At 44.7% G+C, this 20,740-nt stretch overlaps 2 protein-coding genes across 3 annotated transcripts in view; one reads left to right on the top strand and one right to left on the bottom strand.

The window, feature by feature from the left end:
- The window catches only part of plpp6 (phospholipid phosphatase 6), a 46,969-nt gene that overhangs the window by 11,105 nt on the left and 15,124 nt on the right, over positions 1-20,740 (bottom strand). The window lies entirely within an intron of this gene.
- fam78bb (family with sequence similarity 78 member Bb) overlaps positions 2,177-20,740 on the top strand; it is a 59,813-nt gene continuing 41,249 nt past the window's right edge. The window contains exon 1 of one of the 2 annotated variants that reach the window (XM_059984781.1): positions 2,177-2,317. The gene's annotated coding sequence lies outside the window, so the exon portion shown is untranslated. Of the gene's footprint in view, positions 2,318-19,660; positions 19,942-20,740 lie in introns of those variants that run through there. The other variant, XM_059984779.1, reaches the window with a different exon arrangement.

Below are 20,740 nucleotides of genomic sequence, written 5' to 3'. Positions count from 1 at the left end.
TTAAAGTTTACCCAATCTTCCAGTTTCCTACTACTCTTGGTGACTTTGTATACACGAGCTTTTAGTTTGATACCTTCTTTTATTTTCTTAGTTATCCAAGTCTGATTCACCCCACCCTTGCTTTTAACTGGAATATACTTTTATTGAGCACAGTGAAAAATCCCTTTGCAAGTCTTCCACTGTTCCTCAACTGTCCCACCATATAGCCTGTGTTCCCAGTCTACACTAGCCAAATCCTCCCTCATCCCATTGTAGTCTCCATTGTTTAGGCATAATTCAGTGGTTTTAGATCGAACTACTGCATCTTCTATTTGCTTGAATGGATCTGCAACTTTGAGGGTAAATTTCAACCACTGTAGCAAAAGAAGCTCACATTAGCAGATGATAATATTGATAATGAATAAAGCAAATGCAATTGATCAAGGAAGTAGCCAGCTCTTCACTGCAAGACGATCCAACACAACCCAGTGTTGCTGTAAAATCCAGTGGAGATGACATGACATGAAATGGATCAGTATCATTTAACCACCATTATTTCTTTTCTATTCTAACTGCTCAGTGAATTCCTAAACTCTAACTATAGTTAGAAAACTGGAATCATTTTACAAGCAATTTTGATTAGGATTTGATTCCATTTGTGAGAAAGGCCATTAGTAATTCAGTCACCACTTCACTTCCCTCTATAGATGGTGCTAGTCTCCTGCACATTCTTGAGGAGATGCACATGTGAAATTATTCCTCAAGCACAGACAACACCTTCCCCCCAACCCATTCTATGAATGTGCAGAACCAGAATTCTCAATCCCCAATCATTTTAAATAAAACTATTTTAGAACCCATTCATAGCAGGAGTGTCTTCTGCAAAGGCATGAAGGCTTAATATATTGATAGGCAAGGAACTCTGGTAATCTATCAATATGAAGTCTTCACTCTGAGAGTGGTAAAGCCATAATTAATAGTACAAGCTGCGCACAAAATTTGCTTTTTATAAATTTTTAAAATCGTGTTTAGGATGAGTCCGTACCATCAAAAGCATTCTGAAATCATGAAAGTATGGACCAAATCATTTATGAAGTGTTGGCACAGTTGTAAGAAAATAATATATTAAACTCATTTCATGCATTAGGGCTACAAGAATGTAACTTCATTTATTATTTGAAGAGCTACTCAAACCTACATTTCCTTGTAAGATTGAAAAGGAATGGATGTCATATTTTACATGCATACCAGCTGATCAGCTGCTGCAATGCCCATCTTAAACTGGAGAAAAATGTATGGAGCATAGTTAGTGTTAAATTTACATGACTATCATTTCTTATTCTTGCTTATTGTAATATGTAACTGCATAGCAATGTTCTGTGATTAAAGAATCAGAACAATGAAGTGGCTGTTGGAGGTGAAACAATTGGTAAATTGGTTTATTATTGTCATATGCTCTGAAATACAGTGGAAGTATTTGTCTTTTGCATACCGTCCATACAGATCAATTCATTACAATGGTGCATTGCGGTATTACAAGGCAAAACAATGGCAGAACACAGAATAAAGTGTTACAGTACAGAGAAAGTGCAATGCAGGTAGACATTAAGGTGCAAGGTTACATGAGGTGGATAAGGTCAAGAGTCAAGCTTATTGTACTAGGGAACCACTCAATAGTCTTATAACAGTGAGATAGAAGCTGTCCTTGAGCCTGGTGGCATGTGCTTTCAGGCTTTTCTATCTTCTGCCAGTTGGGAAGAAGGAAAAGAGAAAATGTCTGGGACAGTGTGAAACAACTGTGCTTCTCCTAAATATATAATATTCAAGATTCTGTCTTAGAATCTTTATCAGAAAATGCAAAATAATATATTTAATTTGATATTAGAAAACTTCCACAAAAAAGAAACAAAGCTGGGATGAGAAGGAGAGAGAGACCATCAGACAGAGAGGAAAATGACACAGAAAAATATTTACAGTCTCCATCAATAATTAAACATTCAAGTCCAATATATTAATTGCTTGAATTCATTTCAGGAAAAAAGTGTTCAGAAAGGTAGTCAATTCACGCTAGAATTGATCAATCCAAACTAGAGCCAGAAACTTACAAGGATCTGTCAATATGCCGACTTCTCTCACAATTAACTTTCAAATGATCTGATCACATCTTTCTCTATAATTTCAGGTTTTGGAACTTGCATTCACTTTCTGTTAATGAATGATGAAGCAACACAAAAGCAATGAATCTGTGTCTGTCTGATGAAGGGAAGCCAAATGCAAAATTATTTTAACTTGGGTCAGAACATCCACAGAAATTCTATTTACCACAAACTGCCCGAAGGTAGAGTATGAAGAAGCTGAATACCTGAAACTTGTCATTAAAGTGATGCCGACTTAGTATGCTGGCATTCTTTCACTTCCCATCTGCCACAAGCATAACAAACCTGTTTCTCTTCACTCAGCCTTTTTCGGGCAGTTAGTCAGCAGGAAACTCATTTTTATGGATGGAAGATGCAAGAACAGGAACTGTCCTTGGGTAGGGAAAATCAGTCTACAGAAATCAAACTAAATTCCTACATTTAAAAGTGACAGTCCCACATTTGTTTGGCCAAGAATGAATAAATATCAGCTAAGCCAATTTTCAAATTTTAAACACAAAATGCCTTGGGAACATGGATTTGAAACCGCCACATGGCTAATTTGTCCTTCCAATTAATACCACATTTGTTTTAATGCATAATAATTTTATAAGTAAAAACTAATTGAGAATAAAATGCTAGGAACAGCAAAATACTTGTCACTTGTTTGAAATACTCATTGATTGGCATTAGAATGAAATGCATGGTTTACTAACAGTTTGGAGCTGAACTGCTGAATCAATTACTTGTCTCAAAAGGTATAGGAAAAATGTAACCGAAAGAAAAATCATTGTAATGTGAGGAAAAATATTGGTCTTGCATGTTCAAATGCTTTTAAGTACAACAGAGCTTAGTAAGCCTTATGAGCCAGTAAAGTATACTACATATATTTTAGCAACACACACTAAATGCTGGTGGAACACATCAGGCCAGGCAGCATCTATAGGGAGAAGCGCTGTCGAGGTTTCAGGCCGAGACCCTTCATCAGGACTAACTGAAAGGAAAGATAGTAAGAGATTTGAAAGTAGGAGGGGGAGGGGGAAATGCAAAATGATAGGAGAAGACCAGAGGGGGTGGGGTGAAGCTAAGAGCCAGACAGGTGATTGGCAAAAGGGATACAGAGCTAGAGAAGGGAAAGGATCATGCCACAGGAGGCCTAAAGAGAAAGAACGTGGGAGGGGAACGCCAGAGGGAGATGGAGAACAGGCAGAGTGATGGGCAGAGAGAGAGAAAAAAAACCTAAATATATCAGGGATGGGGTAAGAAGGGGAGGAGGGGCATTAACAGAAGTTAGACAAGTCAATGTTCATGCCATCAGGTTGGAGGCTACCCAGCGGTATATTAGGTGTTATTCCTCCAAACTGAGTGTGGCTTCATCCTGACAGTAGAGGAGGCCATGGTTAGACGTATCAGAATGGGATTGGGATGTGGAATTAAAATGTGTGGCCATTGAGAGATCCTGCTTTCTCTTGCAGACAGAGCGTAGGTGTTCAGTGAAACGGTCTCCCAGTCTGCGTTGGGTCTCACCAATATATAAAAGGCCTCACCAGGAGCACCGGACGCAGTATACCACACCAGCCAACTCACAGGTGAAGTGTCACCTCACCTGGAAGGACTGTCTGGGGCCCTGAATGGTGGTGAGGGAGGAAGTGTAAGGGCAGGTGTAGCACTTGTTCCGCTTGCAAGGATAAGTGCCAGGAGGGAGATTGGTGGGAAGGGATGGGGGGATGAATGGACAAGGGAGTCGAGTTGGGAGCAATCCCTGCGGAAAGCAGAAGTGGCGGGAGGGAAAGATATGCTTGGTAGTGGGATCCAGTTGGAGGTGGCAGAAGTTACGGAGAATTATAGGCTGGTGGGGTGGTAGGTGAGGACAAGGGGAACCCTACCCCGAGTAGGGTGGCAGGCGGATGGGGTGAGAACAGATGTGCAGGAAATGGAAAAGATGCGTTTGAGACCAGAGTTGATGGTGGAATAAGGGAAGCCCCTTTGTTTAAAAAAGGAAGACATCTCCTTCGTCCTGGAATGAAAAGCCTCATCCTGAGAGCAGATGCGGCGGAGACAGAGGAATTGTGACAAGAGGATAGCATTTTTGCAAGAGACAGGGTGGGAAGAGGAATAGTCCAGGTAGCTGTGAGAGTCTGTAGGCTTATAGTAGATATCAGTAGATAGGCCGTCTCCAGAGATGGAGACAGAAAGGGGAGGGAGATGTCAGAAATAGACCAGGTAAATTTGAGGGCAGGGTGGAAGTTGGAGGCAAAGTTAATGAAGTCAACGAGCTCAGCATGCGTGCAGGAGGCAGCGCCAATTTAGTCATCGATGTAGCGAAGGAAAAGAGAGGGACGGATACCCGTATAGGCTTGGAACATTCCCATTCTGATATGTCTATCCATGGCCTCCTCTATTGTCAAAATGAAACCACACTTGGAGGAACAACACCTTATATACCGGCTGGGTAGCCTTCAACCTGATGGCATGAATATTGACTTCTCTAACTTTCGTTAATGCCCCTGCCCTTCTTACCCATCCCTGATATATTTAGTTGTTTTTTTTCCTCTCTCCCTGCCCATCACTCTGCCTGTTCTCCATCTCCCTCTGGTGCTCCCCTCCCCCTTTCTTTCTCCCTAGGCCTCCCATCCCATGATCCTTTCCCTTCTCTAGCTCAGTATCCCTTTTGCCAATCACCTGTCTGGCTCTCAGCTTCACCCCACCCCCTCCGGTCTTCTTCTATCATTTCACATTTTCCCCTCCCCCTCCTACTTTCAAATCAGTTACTATCTTTCCTTTCAGTTAGTCCTATCGAAGGGCCTCGGCCTGAATTGTCGACAGTGCTTCTCCCTATAGATGTTGCCTGGCCTGCTGCGTTCCACCAGCATTTTGTGTGTGTTGCTTGAATTTCCAGCATCTGCTGATTTCCTCGTGTTTATGTATATTTTAGCATGCCTTTACTAAGTTCCAATATATAACCTTCTAATCTTAGGATTTAATAGAGGTATTGCTGTAACCTGAACTGTACCTTTAAGCAAAACTACTAGATAAAGTGGGTAGTTTATTCATGTAGCCAAATAACATCAATTTCCCAAAGCAGAATCTTGCTTCTCTCCTTGAAAATATATCTACTAAGTGGATGATATGAAGATAGGTGGAGGGGTAGGTAGGGCTGAGGAAGCAATGCAATTGCAGCAGGACTTGGACAAATCGGAAGAATGGGCAAAAAAGTGGCAGGTCGAATACAGTGTTGGGAAATATGTGATAATTGTATTTTTGAAAAAGGAACAATAGTGTGGGTTATTATCTAAATGGGGAGAAAATTCAAACAGCAGAGGTACAAAGGAACTTGTGCAAGACTCCCAGAAAGTTAATTCACAAGTAAGTCTGTAGTAAAGGCAGCAAATGCAACGTTGGCATTTATTTCAAGGGGAATAGAATATAAAAGCAGGGAGATAATACTGAGCCTTTATAAGACACTAGTCAGGCCGCACGGAGTATTGGCAACAGTTTTGGGCCCCTTATCTCAGAAAGGATGTATTGTCATTGGAGAGAGTCCAGAGGAGGTTCATGAGGATGATTCCAGGAATGAAAGGGTTAACATATGAGGAGTATTTGGCAACTTTGGGCCTGTACTCACTGGAATTTAGAATAATGCATGGGGATCTGATTGAAACCTACCGAATGTTGAAGGACTAGATAGGGTGGATGTGGAGAGGATGTTTCCTAAGGTGGGGGTATCCAAAACTAGAGGACACAACCTCAAATTGAGGGGTGACTTTTTAGAACTAAAGGAAAGAGGAAGTTTTTAGCTTTAGTGTGGTGAATCTGTGGAATGCTCTGCCACAGACTGTGGTGGAGGCCAAGTCCATGGGTATACTTAATGCAGAAGTTGCTAGATTCCTGATTGGTTGAGGCATCAAGGGATACGGTGAGAGGGTGGGTATATGAGGTTGAATGACCTAATTCTGCTCCTGAGTCTAATGGTCTAAAATGTGAATAATAAACTACATACTCTTCTCCTTTCATCGGATATTAATAAACATTTTACTTTAATTTCAGACTAATAAAAACTCATAAAAGAGTTAAAAATATGCAGAACCTGAAAATCTGACTTTAAAAAAAACTGGGAATGCTCAGCAGGTCTGGCAGCATCCGTGGAAAAATAAACTGAATTAATGCTTCAGATCAAACATTTTATCAGAACTCTTTCACAGTTTTAAAAACTAGAAAAAAAAGTCTCCAATCTATAATTTGGTGGTTCCTGTTAGAAAAAGTATTCTTTTGTTGTTCCTTTTCATGCACTCCACTCAAGGACTATGTTGCTAATTTCTGCTCTGTGAGTATCAATAAAACTGGCTAGTGTAGCGCCTCATTTCCTAGCGTATCCGAACCGACTCACAATTAGATAGCCTACGGGGGTTTGCGAGCACAGGCTTTGGAGCCTCTTCGCCATGGGGGGCCGGTTGACAGAGGCTTTAAAGTGAGGCTGAAGTTTTCGAATAAAGTTTTTCCTTCGACTGCAGTTACCGACTCCGTGTCGTAATTTTAGCGCTGCTCGTAGCACACCGCTACAATTGGTGACCCCGACGGTCCAAACGATTTTTGGACCAGAAATGACCGACGCCGCCTCTGTTCATGCGGTTTCGTTGAAACTGCCGGGTTTCTGGACACAGCGCCCGGACCTATGGTTCCAGCAAGCCGAAGCCCAATTCCACGTTCGCCGGATCACCTCAGAAGACACCCGCTACTACTACGTGGTGGGCTCCCTCGACCAGGACACAGCTGCCCAGGTCGCGGAGTTCGTACAGTCGCCCCCGGCAGACGGCAAGTACACGGAATTCAAAGCCCTGCTCCTCAGGACTTTCGGACTCTCACGGCGCGAGCGGGCTGCCCGTTTACTGCACCTAGATGGCTTGGGCGACAGACCTCCATCGGCTTTAATGAATGAGATGTTGTCTCTGGCCGAGGGACACACAGGCCTCATGTTTGAGCAGGCATTCCTGGAGCAGCTGCCCGAGGACATACGCCTGCTGCTGTCCGACGCGGATTTCAGTGACCCCCGGAAGGTGGCAGCCCGGGCGGACTTGCTGTGGAACGCCAAAAAGGTGAGCGGGCCATCGCACAGATCTCCCAGCCGCGCTCCCGGCAGCAAACCAGTCCAGGCCCGGCCGCAGAGCCCGCTAGCCCCCGGCCCGATGACCACTGGTGCTTCTACCACCAGCGGTGGGGCGCAGAAGCCCGCCGTTGCCGCCCGCCCTGCAAGTTCCCGGGAAACGCCAGGGCCAGCCGCCGCTGATGGCTACGGCGGCTGGCCATCGGGATAGCCTCCTGTATGTGTGGGATAGAAGGTCGGGACGCCGGTTTTTGGTCGATACTGGGGCTGAGATCAGCGTTTTACCTCCGACGAGTTACGACGCCCGCAGCAGGGCACCGGGTCCCCCCGAGGGCCGTGAATGGCAGCACAGTAAGGACCTATGGCACCCGTCAGGTGCAGCTACAGTTCGGCCCCAGCCAGTTCACGTGGGACTTCACACTGGCCGCCGTAGCCCAACCGCTTCTGGGTGCGGATTTTTTGCGAGCTCACAGCCTGCTGGTTGACCTGCCCAGGAAGAGACTGGTACACGCCGAGACCTTTCAGACGTTCTCCCTGGGCGCGGCCCAGTTGCCAGCCCCTCACCTCGGCTCCATCACGCTGTCCGACAACGATTTCACCAGGGTCCTGGCGGAGTTCCCATCGGTTCTGGCACCGCAGTTCACAGCAGCCATGCCCAGGCACGGCGTACAGCACCACATCCCGACACAGGGACCACCCCTCCATGCCCGTGCTCGGCGGCTTCCCCCGGACAAGCTCCGACTGGCGAAGGAGGAGTTCCAGAGAATGGAGGAATTGGGGATCATCCGGCGGTCCGACAGCCCCTGGGCTTCCCCCCTGCACATGGTGCCCAAAGCGACGGGGGGCTGGAGACCGTGCGGCGACTACCGCAGGCTGAACGAGGCTACCACACCGGACCGCTACCCTGTGCCGCACATTCAGGACTTTGCGGCAAACCTGCACGGCGCCCGGATCTTCTCCAAGGTCGACCTTGTCCGAGGGTACCATCAAATCCCGATGCATCCTGACGACGTCCCCAAAACGGCTCTCATCACCCCGTTTGGCCTCTTCGAGTTCCTCCGCATGCCGTTCGGCCTGAAGAATGCCGCACAGACGTTCCAGCGGTTAATGGACGCGGTGGGACGGGACCTGGACTTCGCGTTCATCTATTTGGATGACATCCTCATAGCCAGCGGCAGTCGTCAGGAGCATCTGTCCCACCTCCGTCAACTCTGCACCCGACTGAGTGAGTACGGTCTTACAATCAACCCTGCCAAATGCCAGTTCGGGCTTGATACCATTGACTTCCTGGGCCACAGGATTACTAAAGACGGGGCAACCCCTCTGCCCGCTAAGGTAGATGCGGTCCGCCACTTCCCCCGACCCACCACGATCAAAGGCCTTCAGGAATTCGTAGGTATGGTCAATTTCTACCGCCGCTTCCTCCCTTCAGCTGCCCGGATCATGCGCCCCCTGTTCGCCCTGATGTCGGGTCCGAGCAAGAACATTACCTGGGACGAGGAGTCCGCCGCCGCTTTCGTTCAAACGAAGGAAGCTTTGGCTGACGCCGCAATGCTAGTACATCCCAGAATGGACACCCCTACCGCCCTCACAGTGGACGCATCAAACACGGCAGTCGGTGGGGTGCTGGAGCAACTCATCGCAGGTCGCTGGCAACCCCTGGCGTTTTTCAGCAAACACCTGCGGCCACCCGAGCTCAAGTACAGTGCTTTTGACCGGGAACTGTTGGCGCTCTACCTGGCAATCCGGCATTTCAGGTACTTCCTAGAAGGCCGGCCCTTCACCGCGTTCACGGACCACAAACCGCTTACCTTTGCGTTTACGAAAGCATCCGACCCCTGGTCATCCCGCCAGCAACGCCACCTGTCCTACATCTCTGAATACACAACGGATGTCCGGCACGTCATCTCTGAATACACAACGGATGTCCGGCACGTCTCGGGTAAGGACAATGTCGTGGCGGATGCGCTCTCTCGCCCTACCGTTCATGCCCTTTCCCAAGGGGTAGACTTTGAGGCACTGGCAGAGGCACAGCAGGTAGATGAGGAGATTCCGAGTTACAGGACTGCAGTCTCTGGTTTGCAGCTCCAGGACTTCCCCGTGGGCCCAGGTGAGAGGACCCTACTCTGTGACGTCGCCACCGGCCGGCCCCGTCCGGTCGTCCCCGCAGCCTGGCGGCGACGTGTTTTCGACTCCATTCATAACTTGGCGCATCCCTCCATCCGGACAACTGTCCGGCTGGTTTCCAGCAGGTTCGTTTGGCACGGTCTCCGCAAACAGGTCAGTGAATGGGCCAGAACGTGCATGCACTGCCAGACGGCCAAGGTTCAGCGGCACACCAAAGCCCCACCGCAGCAGTTCCATCCCGCCCACCGGCGTTTCGACCACATTCATGTGGATATCGTGGGCCCCCTGCCAGTGTCGCGCGGAGCGCGTTACCTCCTGACTATCGTGGACCGGTTCACAAGATGGCCAGAGGCGGTCCCGCTCACCGACACCACCTCCGAATCTTGCGCCCGAGCCCTGCTCGCCACCTGGATATCCCGCTTTGGTGTACCAGCCCACATTACCTCCGACAGAGGCGCCCAGTTCACCTCCAGCCTGTGGTCAGCTATGGCCAGCCTTTTGGGGACTCAGCTGCACCACCCAACTGCCTACCACCCACAGTCGAACGGGCTAGTGGAGCGTTTCCACCGTCACCTGAAGTCGGCCCTCATGGCCCGCCTGCGAGGAGCCAACTGGGCGGACGAGCTTCCCTGGGTCCTTCTCGGCATCCGCACAGCGCCCAAGGACGACCTGCACGCCTCGTCGGCCGAGTTGGTATACGGCGCGCCCCTGGCCGTCCCCGGGGAGTTCCTACCAGCCCCGAGGGGGCAAGAGGAAGAACCCGCTGCAGTCCTGGGCAGACTTCGCGAGAAGCTCGGTAACCTGGCCCCCATACCCACTTCACAGCATGGGCGGCACCCGACCTGCGTACCCAAAGACCTACGGAACTGTAAGTTTGTGTTTGTACGAAGGGGCGGGCATCGGCCGCCGCTGCAGCGGCCATACGAGGGGCCGTTTACGGTGCTCCGGAACAACGGGTCCACATTCGTGCTGGACGTTGGGGGGAAGGAGGAGGTTTTCACGGCGGACCGCCTCAAGCCGGCCCATGTGGACCTGGCGCAACCGGCCGAGTTTCCGGCGCCTCGGCGCAGAGGCCCACCTCCCAAGCAGGTTCTGGCCCAGGCTGTGGACATTGGGGGGTGTATCGCCGGTTCTGGGGGGGGGTTATGTAGCGCCTCATTTCCTAGCGTATCCGAACCGACTCACAATTAGATAGCCTACGGGGGTTTGCGAGCACAGGCTTTGGAGCCTCTTCGCCATGGGGGGCCGGTTGACAGAGGCTTTAAAGTGAGGCTGAAGTTTTCGAATAAAGTTTTTCCTTCGACTGCAGTTACCGACTCCGTGTCGTAATTTTAGCGCTGCTCGTAGCACACCGCTACACTAGCTTCTTTTCCCCAAGTGAGACAAACATATAACATCTGTTCTCGGAATTAATGGGGATCATGTTCTGGCCTCTAGAGGTGCAGTTCATTTTGTACAAACATCACTATCTATACATAAGCTGCTTTTAAATTATCTCCTGCGTAGCTTAGACTTTATTCTATTTGAAGCGCAAGGTGGAAGACACATTTCCACCTACTCTTTATCTCCTTTGAAACTGCAGTATCTGTGAGTCTTAGCTATTTCTTAGTATTTACAAACACTTAGTAGAGATATTTTGAAGAAAGTATGTTTATCGTTGTGCCATGAGTTTACTCTCGTTCACCCTGCATAGTTATGAAGTGTTGTGTACCTGTACTATCTTCGTTAACACTGGAAAATAATCAACAGTATTAGTATATTCAGGCACATGATGGTTCTGTATTGAATTTAATACGTGTTTTTCTTAACTGTGCAGTTTCACAGAAAAGAGATCTCTTTAAAAACACTAAGGAAAGCTTCCACCTCAGGCAATTTTTCAAAAGTTGCTTAGCTCACTGCATTACTGTGTACGTTAGCACAGTGAAGGCAATAGAGTGAATAGAAAGCTCATTTTCAAAGGCATCGCCCATGGACTGGAGACTTGTCTGAATGCTGTAGATGATAACTTCAGCTTCCAACCCAAGCAACATCAATCATCAAGACCTGGAAGTCAGGTCAGAACATGGCTCATCTAAAGCATTTATGACGCTCAAACAAAACCACAATGAGCACAAGCTCTCCAAAGGTGAAGTTACAAGAAAGAAAGCAGCTTACGCTCAGCTTGAAGTTGAGATGAAAATAGAGAAAATACATATAGATATGGAGAAAGCACATATAGACATGGAGAGAGCAAGTGTACTCGAGCTAGATCATGAAGCCAAGGCTTCCTCAGCAGAGGCAAAAGTGAGTGAAATAGCAACAGACTTAGATAGTTGTGAATCTATAACTGAATCTACTCATATTGCCATCACAAAAGCCAATGCATCTTACTAAAGAATGTGTCCAACTATAAAAAAAAGTGCTCCAGCTCTACAAGAAGAAGCTGTCCTCACCATTCAACCAGCCTGTCTTTCACAGACAAAGTACCGACAGTCAAGGTCTACAGCAGCAAAGACCAACAACACCCCCTTCCTTAGTTCAAACACAGCAAACACCTTTGTCAAAAGTTGCTATTGATGCCAAACTCATCTGTACAGACATGGGCAGACTGAACTTACACCTACTCCAGTAAACACATTTTGTGCACCGGTCTCCACAATGCTCTCATTCAGGAGCTGCAGGTGCATTAGATTTGGCTTGGTACCTGGCTCGTCGAGACCTAGCCTTAGCAGGGCTGGAAGTGTTCAATAACAAGTTATCTGTAGTGAAAGTCAAGATTTTGCAATGCCATGGAAGGACTAGGTCTCAAACCTAATGAAGAGCTAGGCCAATGGTTCCCAAGGTAGCAATATTGACCACCCCTTCCCTCTCCCATGCCTTCCTCCCCTCCCCCCCAGGGGTAGTGGGGCTTTCTAAAGGAGTGATAAAGGAGACAGTTTGGGGCGCTCAGTAGTAAGGGAGAGCAGCTGAGGGAGAGGAATTATAATTTAAGAAATGAATTATTATACATATTTGATCCTCAGTGCCTCATAATTGACTACAATGATCACATAATCACCTTATCTCTTGCTAAGGCACTGCTCTCTTCGAGCAATACTTTAGCATGCACTGTGATCCCAGAAGCAATTTCAGTCTGCACACTGAGAAATGGCCCGGGACCTTTGCAGACTGGAGAAGAAGAGCGCACTCCAATTGTTGCTGCATGCTCGGGCTGGCAAGGAGCTAAAAGACACCCTCTTGGTTCAGCACTACTTTAAAGTGCGTTAAGTTCTTTGAGAATTTAATTATGTAGCTCCTTGATAAGTACAATTGTAACTTTGCTTTAAATCTGATACCAATAGTGTTTTGCAATGAACCTGGTGAGAACTCCAGTGTTAAATGGAGAAGCAATTGTTATTGCAGGGAATATGTAATGCTTTAGAATAACCTGAGATTGTGGAAGCTCCTTTACAAATTGAAATCTGTCCTCTTACAATGCCTGACAGCTAAGACTTAAGACTTTGCTCGAAGCACTGAATAATTGTTGAAAAGCAATGTGACATTTCTGTATTTAGCATATCATGAGAAATCTGGATTGAAAAAAAATCATGTTATTTCTGAGCCTGTCCGGCACATTATTGTCATTCACTGCTGTAGTACAGTGTTAGTAAAATTCTGAAATAAAAAACATGTTTGCCAACACTTCACAACAAAGCAGTGATGGTTTGCGAGCTTCATACAACATTTCATTGCTCATTACTAAAAATGGAAAGCTCCATACAACTGGAGGAGAGCTGATTCTAACAGCAGAAATGGAGGTTGTGAGTACAGTTTTGCACAAGTTACCAGATGAAATACTTAAAATGATTCCACTCAATGACAGCTCCGTTCAAAGATGAATTCAAGAAATGTCTGAGAATGTGGAAGACACATTGTGCAACATACTTAGGACAACAGAATTTGTTCTGCAGCTGAATGAATCAGCATTGCCAGGCAACAAACCTTTGCTTCTTGGTTATAGCCTCTTCCATAAAAGAAAGAAGCATGCATGGTTCAAGAGTTAAGGGGACTAAAGATATATTATGAAGGGGGCAATCAATATTTTGGATTTATGGAGCAATATTTCAAAGGCAAGGACATTCAGCTCACCAGCAATCGTGCTTGTAGGATGTCACTACGGGGGTTATTGATTTCTTGAAAAAAAAACTGTACCTAATATATTTACTATTCACTGTGTAATTCATAGACATCTTGCTGCAAAAAAAACCCCGTGATTGGCTGCACCAATTACTAAATACTGTTATCACAGCGGTAAACAAAATCAAGTCACATGCTCTCAATTCTAGACTATTTCAAGAGCTTTGTAATGAGATTGATGAACAGTTTGAATGTTTGCTGTTGCAAACAAAAGTTAGATGCTCTCAGAAAGAAACTGACAGACACTTTTATGCACTTTTTGAAACTGTGTTAAAATTCTTTGAAGACTTTAATACTTCATTCAGTAATCAACTCATGAATATTGGGTCTGACATTCCTTGTTTGTCAGAATTGTTTGCAAAATTTAATGAAGCAATCTTCAATTGTAAAGAGGTTATATGAATCTTATCAAAATCTAATCAGTCACCTCTACATTTCTGTCCAAGTTCTCTATTTAAGTGCAACATTGACTGTCATGACCTTTTCCAATTACTGAGCCTTTGAATTGGAAGAGAAATAAAGAATACCAGATGATGATCTTCAAGTATACTGAGTGAGCTGCATGAAGACACACCAGAGAAATTTCAGGAACTTCCCTTGATCCAAATTCCAGATCAGGTAATAAAACCATCTCTGAACACTTGAAATGAGAGATTAATAAGATTGATGGAGGAAGAACTGATCTTGCTACTGTTACATACCCGTGACATGTGACAGTGGTACCCTTGTCCCGTGACTGGGGTTGAAGTTATACTGGACTTGAGGTAATGATCTTGTGATGGTGGAATGATGTCATTTTCCCGCCAGTAGAGATCATGTGACAGGGTTTTTTTTTTTTTACAGGGTATAAAAGGAGGACCCCTCCCTGTGAGGAGGGGCAGTTTGTGGCTGGATTTGCCATGTTGACTTCATGCCACTGCGTGATTTTAATGTTATGACGCAGTTTAGTTGAAAGATGAAGTTTTATCTAATGCCTAAAGTTTAAAAGGTATTTGGCAGCAGTTTCTTTATAACACTGCTAGTTGACAAGTCAGTGGAGAGTGAAGATAGGAGTTCTGGAGTTAAAAGATCGAGGAGAATCGATTTCGACGGTGCAACAGGTTCGACCTTGTTTGATCCTTATTCGGAAGGAATTCGTTGACTGTTCTCATGTTAATCCCTGTGAAACAGCAGAAAGGATTGGGAACAGTTTTGTAAAGGAAAGGTCAGTGCCTTTAAGATGTTCCATTTGTCCATCTACGTAAATTCTTCATGGGAAAAGTTCGATTTGGGAACCGAAACAACACGACGTGAAAGAGAATTTAAATCGTCTTAAAATAGTCTCTCCCTTAAATGGACTGTGAGCATTTTGAACTTTTGCAATACTACTTTGAAGAACTGTTTTTGCAACATCGCTTTAAGAACTGTTTAAGCTTCATTGCTTTAAGAACTGTTTAAGCTGCCGCTCAGCAGCTGATTTCCGGTTACGTTAGTAACTTATTTACTTTTGGGGGGTTTGTTTTCAGTGTTTAATAAACGTGTTATTTGTTATAAAAACCCCTGCCTAACTCATATATTTATTGTTGCTGAGTCCGTAACACTACTAAAATGATTTTGAGTTGAAGCACAGGTTCAAAAAAGACTTTTGGTTGCAGAAAGAAATCTCTGAATCCCTGCACTGTGGAAAAAAAGGTTACAATGTTCTATATTGCCTTTCCAACATCATATTTAGTGGAGCACAGTTCCCGTGCAGTCGCCCAACTTCTTTCAAAGCAACGAAACAAGAAAGGTGAAAGAAATTCACATTAATAATCCAGCTACAGGTTTACAAATACTGCTTTGGAGGCTGGACAAATGCTATGGCTCTCCAGAGGCAATTGAAGGATCTCTCTTCAGTAAACATGAACATTTTCCAAAGCTCTGACAGATAGAACCTGCAGAAGCTAGAGGAGTTTGCAGACCTGTTGTCAAAACTGCACGCCGCAAAAAAACGAGGGTTACCTACAGTGCAGAAGCTATTGAACAATATCCAAAACAGTGGATAACTGAAGATTTCAGATATAAATTGAACCATCATGCCACCTATCCACCATTTTCCTTCTTTGTGGACTTTTATTTGTTGCCGTGCAGAGATGCAAAATGACCACAGTTTTGTGCTCTCAACTTCCGGTAACACCTCATTCAAAGAAAGGTCCCCAACAAAACCACGGAAAAACAAAACCCCAATCATGTCTGCAAAACTGAAACCCAAAAGACAAATGTCCTGTCCTTAAGAAACCCCACCTCTTAAGTGCAGAGGATTCAGAGAAAAACTGCAGGGAGATCGGAGACATTTTCAAAAGGAGCACTCAATATATCAAATGTTGTGCTTCAACAGAGCACCAAGCAAAAGGTTATGAAGCTATCATACACTGCACTGAGTATAACAGTGACCAGCACATATCAGCACTTTGGGCTACTATTTGCACTAGCACACCTATAAGCAGAGCACAGTGGGAGCCAACTGAGCATCCATCAGATGTAGCTTCCAAGGCAAATCCTACTCTAAAATATGTCTGGCCAACATCCTGAGCAAAAAATAAAGGCATACATGATATTAGATGATCAGAGCAATGTGTCATTGGCAATAATCACCATTTGTTGACATATTCAGTATTCAAAGTTTTGTCTACCCACACACTCCAAAGATGTGTTCTTGAACATCAGAAGTTGCTGGAAGAGAAGCCAGTCGATTTGACATGGAGTTAATAGAAGGGGAGATCTGCTAACCCTCATTGAGTGCAACCATATTCCCAACAACAGGGATGAAATATCAACCCAAAACTGCACGCTGTCATTCATATCTTAAGGCCATAGCTGACAAGATCTTCCAATCTGACTGTTCTGCTGAGATTCTCCCGTTGCTTGGCGGAGACACCATCCACGTACAGAAGGTAAATGAACAGTGCAACGGTCGGCACAATGCACCTTATGCTCAATGACTGGACGTGGGTTGGGCCATAGCAGGTGAAGTCTTCCTCAACGGTGCTCATCAGCCCACTGACAACACTAATAACCTAGAGAATAGGTGCCCATTTCAGACCCTGAGAGAGTAAACTCTGTATGAAAGAGAAGATTGTAGGTAAACAAATCACGTGCCCTGACATACTTACCTATGCTTAATCAGATTTAGGCAATCTGGTCTTTTGTCACTCGGAAGATGACTACAAAGTGGCACCTTCCAATGAAAATGATGCCTTCATTTGAATCATGAACAAAGTTTAGTAAAGACAAGTCAAACACTTCCCTTCCTTTCTGCTCTCCACAACTCCTCCTACCTAGTTGGCTCATGTCCCTCAATCACACATTGAGAAGAAAACCAGAAATAAAAGATCATTACATGGACTTCATGGAGAGACTCTTCAGGAACAATCTGGCTCAGCCAGCTCTTTCATCAGATACCAACAAAGAAAACTGGTATTTGCCCAACTTTGGTACTCAGAAACATGCACAATTATGAACTATCTTTGAGTCAAGTGTGAAGTTCAAAGGCATATCATGAAACAATATCCTCTTGCAAGGTCCGGACCTCAATAACAGTCTACTCAGCGTTCTCATGCACTTCTGAACTGAGTCTGTCGCAATGATGACTGACTTCAAATAAATATCCCACAGCTTCTTAGCGAGATAGGATCATTGAGACTACCTCAGACTTTTGTGGGTTCAACACCACCAACTGGACAACAAGATTCTGAAATATAACATGAGAGTTCATGTATTTGGTAACTGTCCCTCATCAGCTGTGGCAATCTGATGAGAAGAGCTAGTGAGAGAAAGAAGGAATTTGGGACTGAAGCACAGAGGTACATAGAAAGGATCTATGTGAGGATGGTCTTAAATACTTTCTAGTGTAGAAGAAGCAATCTGCGTGCTGAAAGGAGCACAAGACATATTGGCTCAGTTTAATCTCACACCTCATAATTTTTACTTACTGTCTATTACACCACTGGTGTCTAGGGCAGCAATGAAGGTCCTCCATCTCTGATGGTGTTCAGGATTTCCTTCATTGTGCCAGCAGCTGTCTCAGGTTTTCACTACCATTAGTCATGCAAATCCTGGGTGGAATCTCAGGAATACCATCACACTCAAATGTAGAAAGATTCTTCATTGCTGTTTCTGTAACAATTCTGTTTTACCACTTAGCATTAATAGCTCTGAGCCAAACTCCTGAACCTGGAGGACCAGTGGACCACTCTTAGTCTGGCCTCTACTCTTTGATCTGTTTAGCATGGATAACCCTACCAAGAGCTAAAACGTAAAGCCCTGACCCAAGCCTTCATAGCTGTCCAGGTCACTGAGGCAGACAAGCCTCCAAGCCACCAGGTTGTGTTTCTTTTGGAGGCAGATCTCATAAGATTGCATCCAACAGTGCTGAGGTCATGCAATGTTTCCCAACTGAAGATCTGGCCAAATAATCTTGATCTTGGACAAGACCTCCCTGCCCTGCAGTACAGTCTGGGCCTTGGATGGGACCTCGTTACCGATTTTCTTACTTTCTGGGTTGCTGATATCAAAAGACCTTTTATATATTGTGGCGTGCTATTGAATATCAACAGCCTACTTGACCCTCTTGGATTTGCTCCTCCAGTCAGTATTTACACACATTTTATGTTAAAAATTGACCTTGGAGATTTGTGGATGGAAATGGCGTACTTCCTAATGAGAAGCACAAGTTGTGTCCTTCCCTTTAGGATCTTGTAGGCTTGAAAATTCCAAGAGCCTACAGAACAATTTCAGTATCTACAGCCCAAAAGAAAGGTATCTGCATCTTCAGTGATGCATCAACTAAAGCAATTGTTGTTGTTGCATACCTGAAGGTCGAGATACTGCTGGATATAGTGAAGTTGGATTTATCCTGGGCAAGGCAAAGCTTGCACCCAAACCAGATCTCACCACATTGAGGCTTGAACTCACCGCTTCTGTTCTAGCAGTTGAGATAGCAGAGATGATAAGCAAAGAGGTGGACATAGAACTAGATGATACCAAGTTTTTTTTTTACATACAGCAAGGTTGTGTTTATTTAATGAAACAAGGAGATTAGATTAGATTCAACTTTATAGTCATTGTGCTGAGTAACAAAACCAATGAAATGCAATTAGCATCTAACCAGAAATGCAAAAGAATAGTGTTATTTACAAAATAACTGGGAATAAAAATTAAGTGCTATAGCATACAAATATAAAAATACTGAGACAGTACAATATGGGTGCAATACTGTTTAGTGCTGTGATGTGAGGTTCAGTAGGGTCACAACCTCAGGGAAAAAGCTCTTCCTGAGCCTGCTGGTGTGGGAGCAGAGGCTCCTGTAGCGCCTAGTGGATCAGAGGAGAGTAAAAAGTCCATGGTTAGAGTGAGATGCGTCCTTGATAATGCTTTTCACCCTGCTCAGGCAGTGTTTATGATAAATGTTCTCAATGGTGGGAAATTGGGTGCTGATAATTTGCTGGGCAGTTTTCACCACCCGCTGGAGTGCTTTGTGGTCTGATATGGGACAATTCTATGTTTATGTACTATGATTCAACTCAGAAGAGCTAATATTCCTACTGATTTCAACCCAGCTGATCATGCCACAAGATAGCTTCAAACTAACCAGTTCACCCTCTCCTCATGATTAACTGGCCCAGCATTTCTTGCTGATCTCTAACAGGAACAGTGTCAGCAGGAAACTTTAGACTTAGATGATCCTGAAGTAATCTCAAAATATGTCCTCAAGTGTCGACCAAAATCACTCAATTTTCACTGCTCCAACTTGGCAGTGCACACTTCGTGTTTTTCAAGCTGTTTTTCGCCTACCAGAGCAATTGCCCAGCCCTCTCACATTGCTCATTCCTTTAAAGGAATAGCCAAACAGCCTCTGTGATGGTTGGCAAATTTATAAGCAACCTCTCTGCACAAAGCAACTGAATCGGGCAAAAGTTACAATCCTTCTTGTTCAAAGGCAGATTTATGCAGAGATGTGCAATGCATCACAAAGCACATGTCTCTCCTAGAACAAAGTCCCCTTAGTAAATTCTGCCCCTTTCTAGGCTCTGAGGGGCTACAGCAAGTTGGAGAATGGATAAAGAAGGCATGATTCACCTCAGAGATAACTCACTCAATTATTATTCTGGGTAAACTCCATGCCATCTGTCTGCTCATTAGACATTGCCATGTTTTCAAGACCAGTTTGATACTATCTTTTGCCAAAGACATAGTGATTATTTGACTTTCAGTTTCAGTAGTTAAGTTTGACATCCTATGGATGCCAGGTGGGGAGTGTTCCAGCCACTAGAGGCAAAGTTTGCTTTGTATGAATGTCCCTTCCTGTGCGTAAGCTGTTTTTTTAATATCATTTCCTGCGCGGGTTATTTTTATTCTATTTGAAGTGCACGGTGGAAGACACACATCACCAGCCACTCTTTATCCATCCTTGAAACAGCAATATCTGTGAGTCTTAAGTGTTTGTTAATATTGGTTCACAATTAGTAGATATATTTTGAAGGAAGCATTATGTCTAAATTTATTGTTGCGCCACGAGTTTACTCTTGTTCACATTGCATACTTATGGAGTGTTGTGTATGTGTATTAATTTGATTAACACCGGATGTTAGAATAATCAACAGTATTAGTATAGTCAGGCCCCTGATGATTCGATGTTGAATTTAACAATGTCTTTTATTTAACTTTTTGCAGTTTCACTTTCTGCCTTGGGTGACATTTGGAAGTTGTTTAACTCACTGCATGGCTCTGTGCATACAGTATGTATACTGAAGATAGTACAGATCATCCTGTTAATGGCCTACAATGGAATAATTTACCCTCACGGTATCAACTAGGAATAGACTGGGTTATGTTCCCATAAATCCTGGAAGGGCAGTGATTATCAGCATGCATTAGCTCTAGAATTAACATCCAATTGGAATGACCAAAGGAACCCTAACTTTTAATGAAGCATTTCCAGTTGTATTATTCGGTGCGTGCATATTTAGATACAGATTATCTTAATGTCAGGTAAGCATATGCTACAAACAGAATTAATCAGTTAAATGAATTTCACTGGATCACTGATTTACCTAGTCTTTTCCAAAATTAATTCCTGGACTGAGGACTTCATTTCCTAGGCTGACATCTATTGCCTGGTTGTCCTTAACTGAGAAAACTTGTTAGGACAATTTAGAGAGCAGCCAGTCTGCATTCTTGTGAGTGTAGAATTGAAATCACACACAAACTAGAGAAGTTAAAGATG

Source organism: Hypanus sabinus, chromosome 11, assembly GCF_030144855.1.
Source record: "Hypanus sabinus isolate sHypSab1 chromosome 11, sHypSab1.hap1, whole genome shotgun sequence".
In the NCBI taxonomy this organism is placed as follows: Eukaryota; Metazoa; Chordata; class Chondrichthyes; order Myliobatiformes; family Dasyatidae; genus Hypanus; species Hypanus sabinus.
This window is presented reverse-complemented; position numbering and strand designations above follow the sequence as displayed.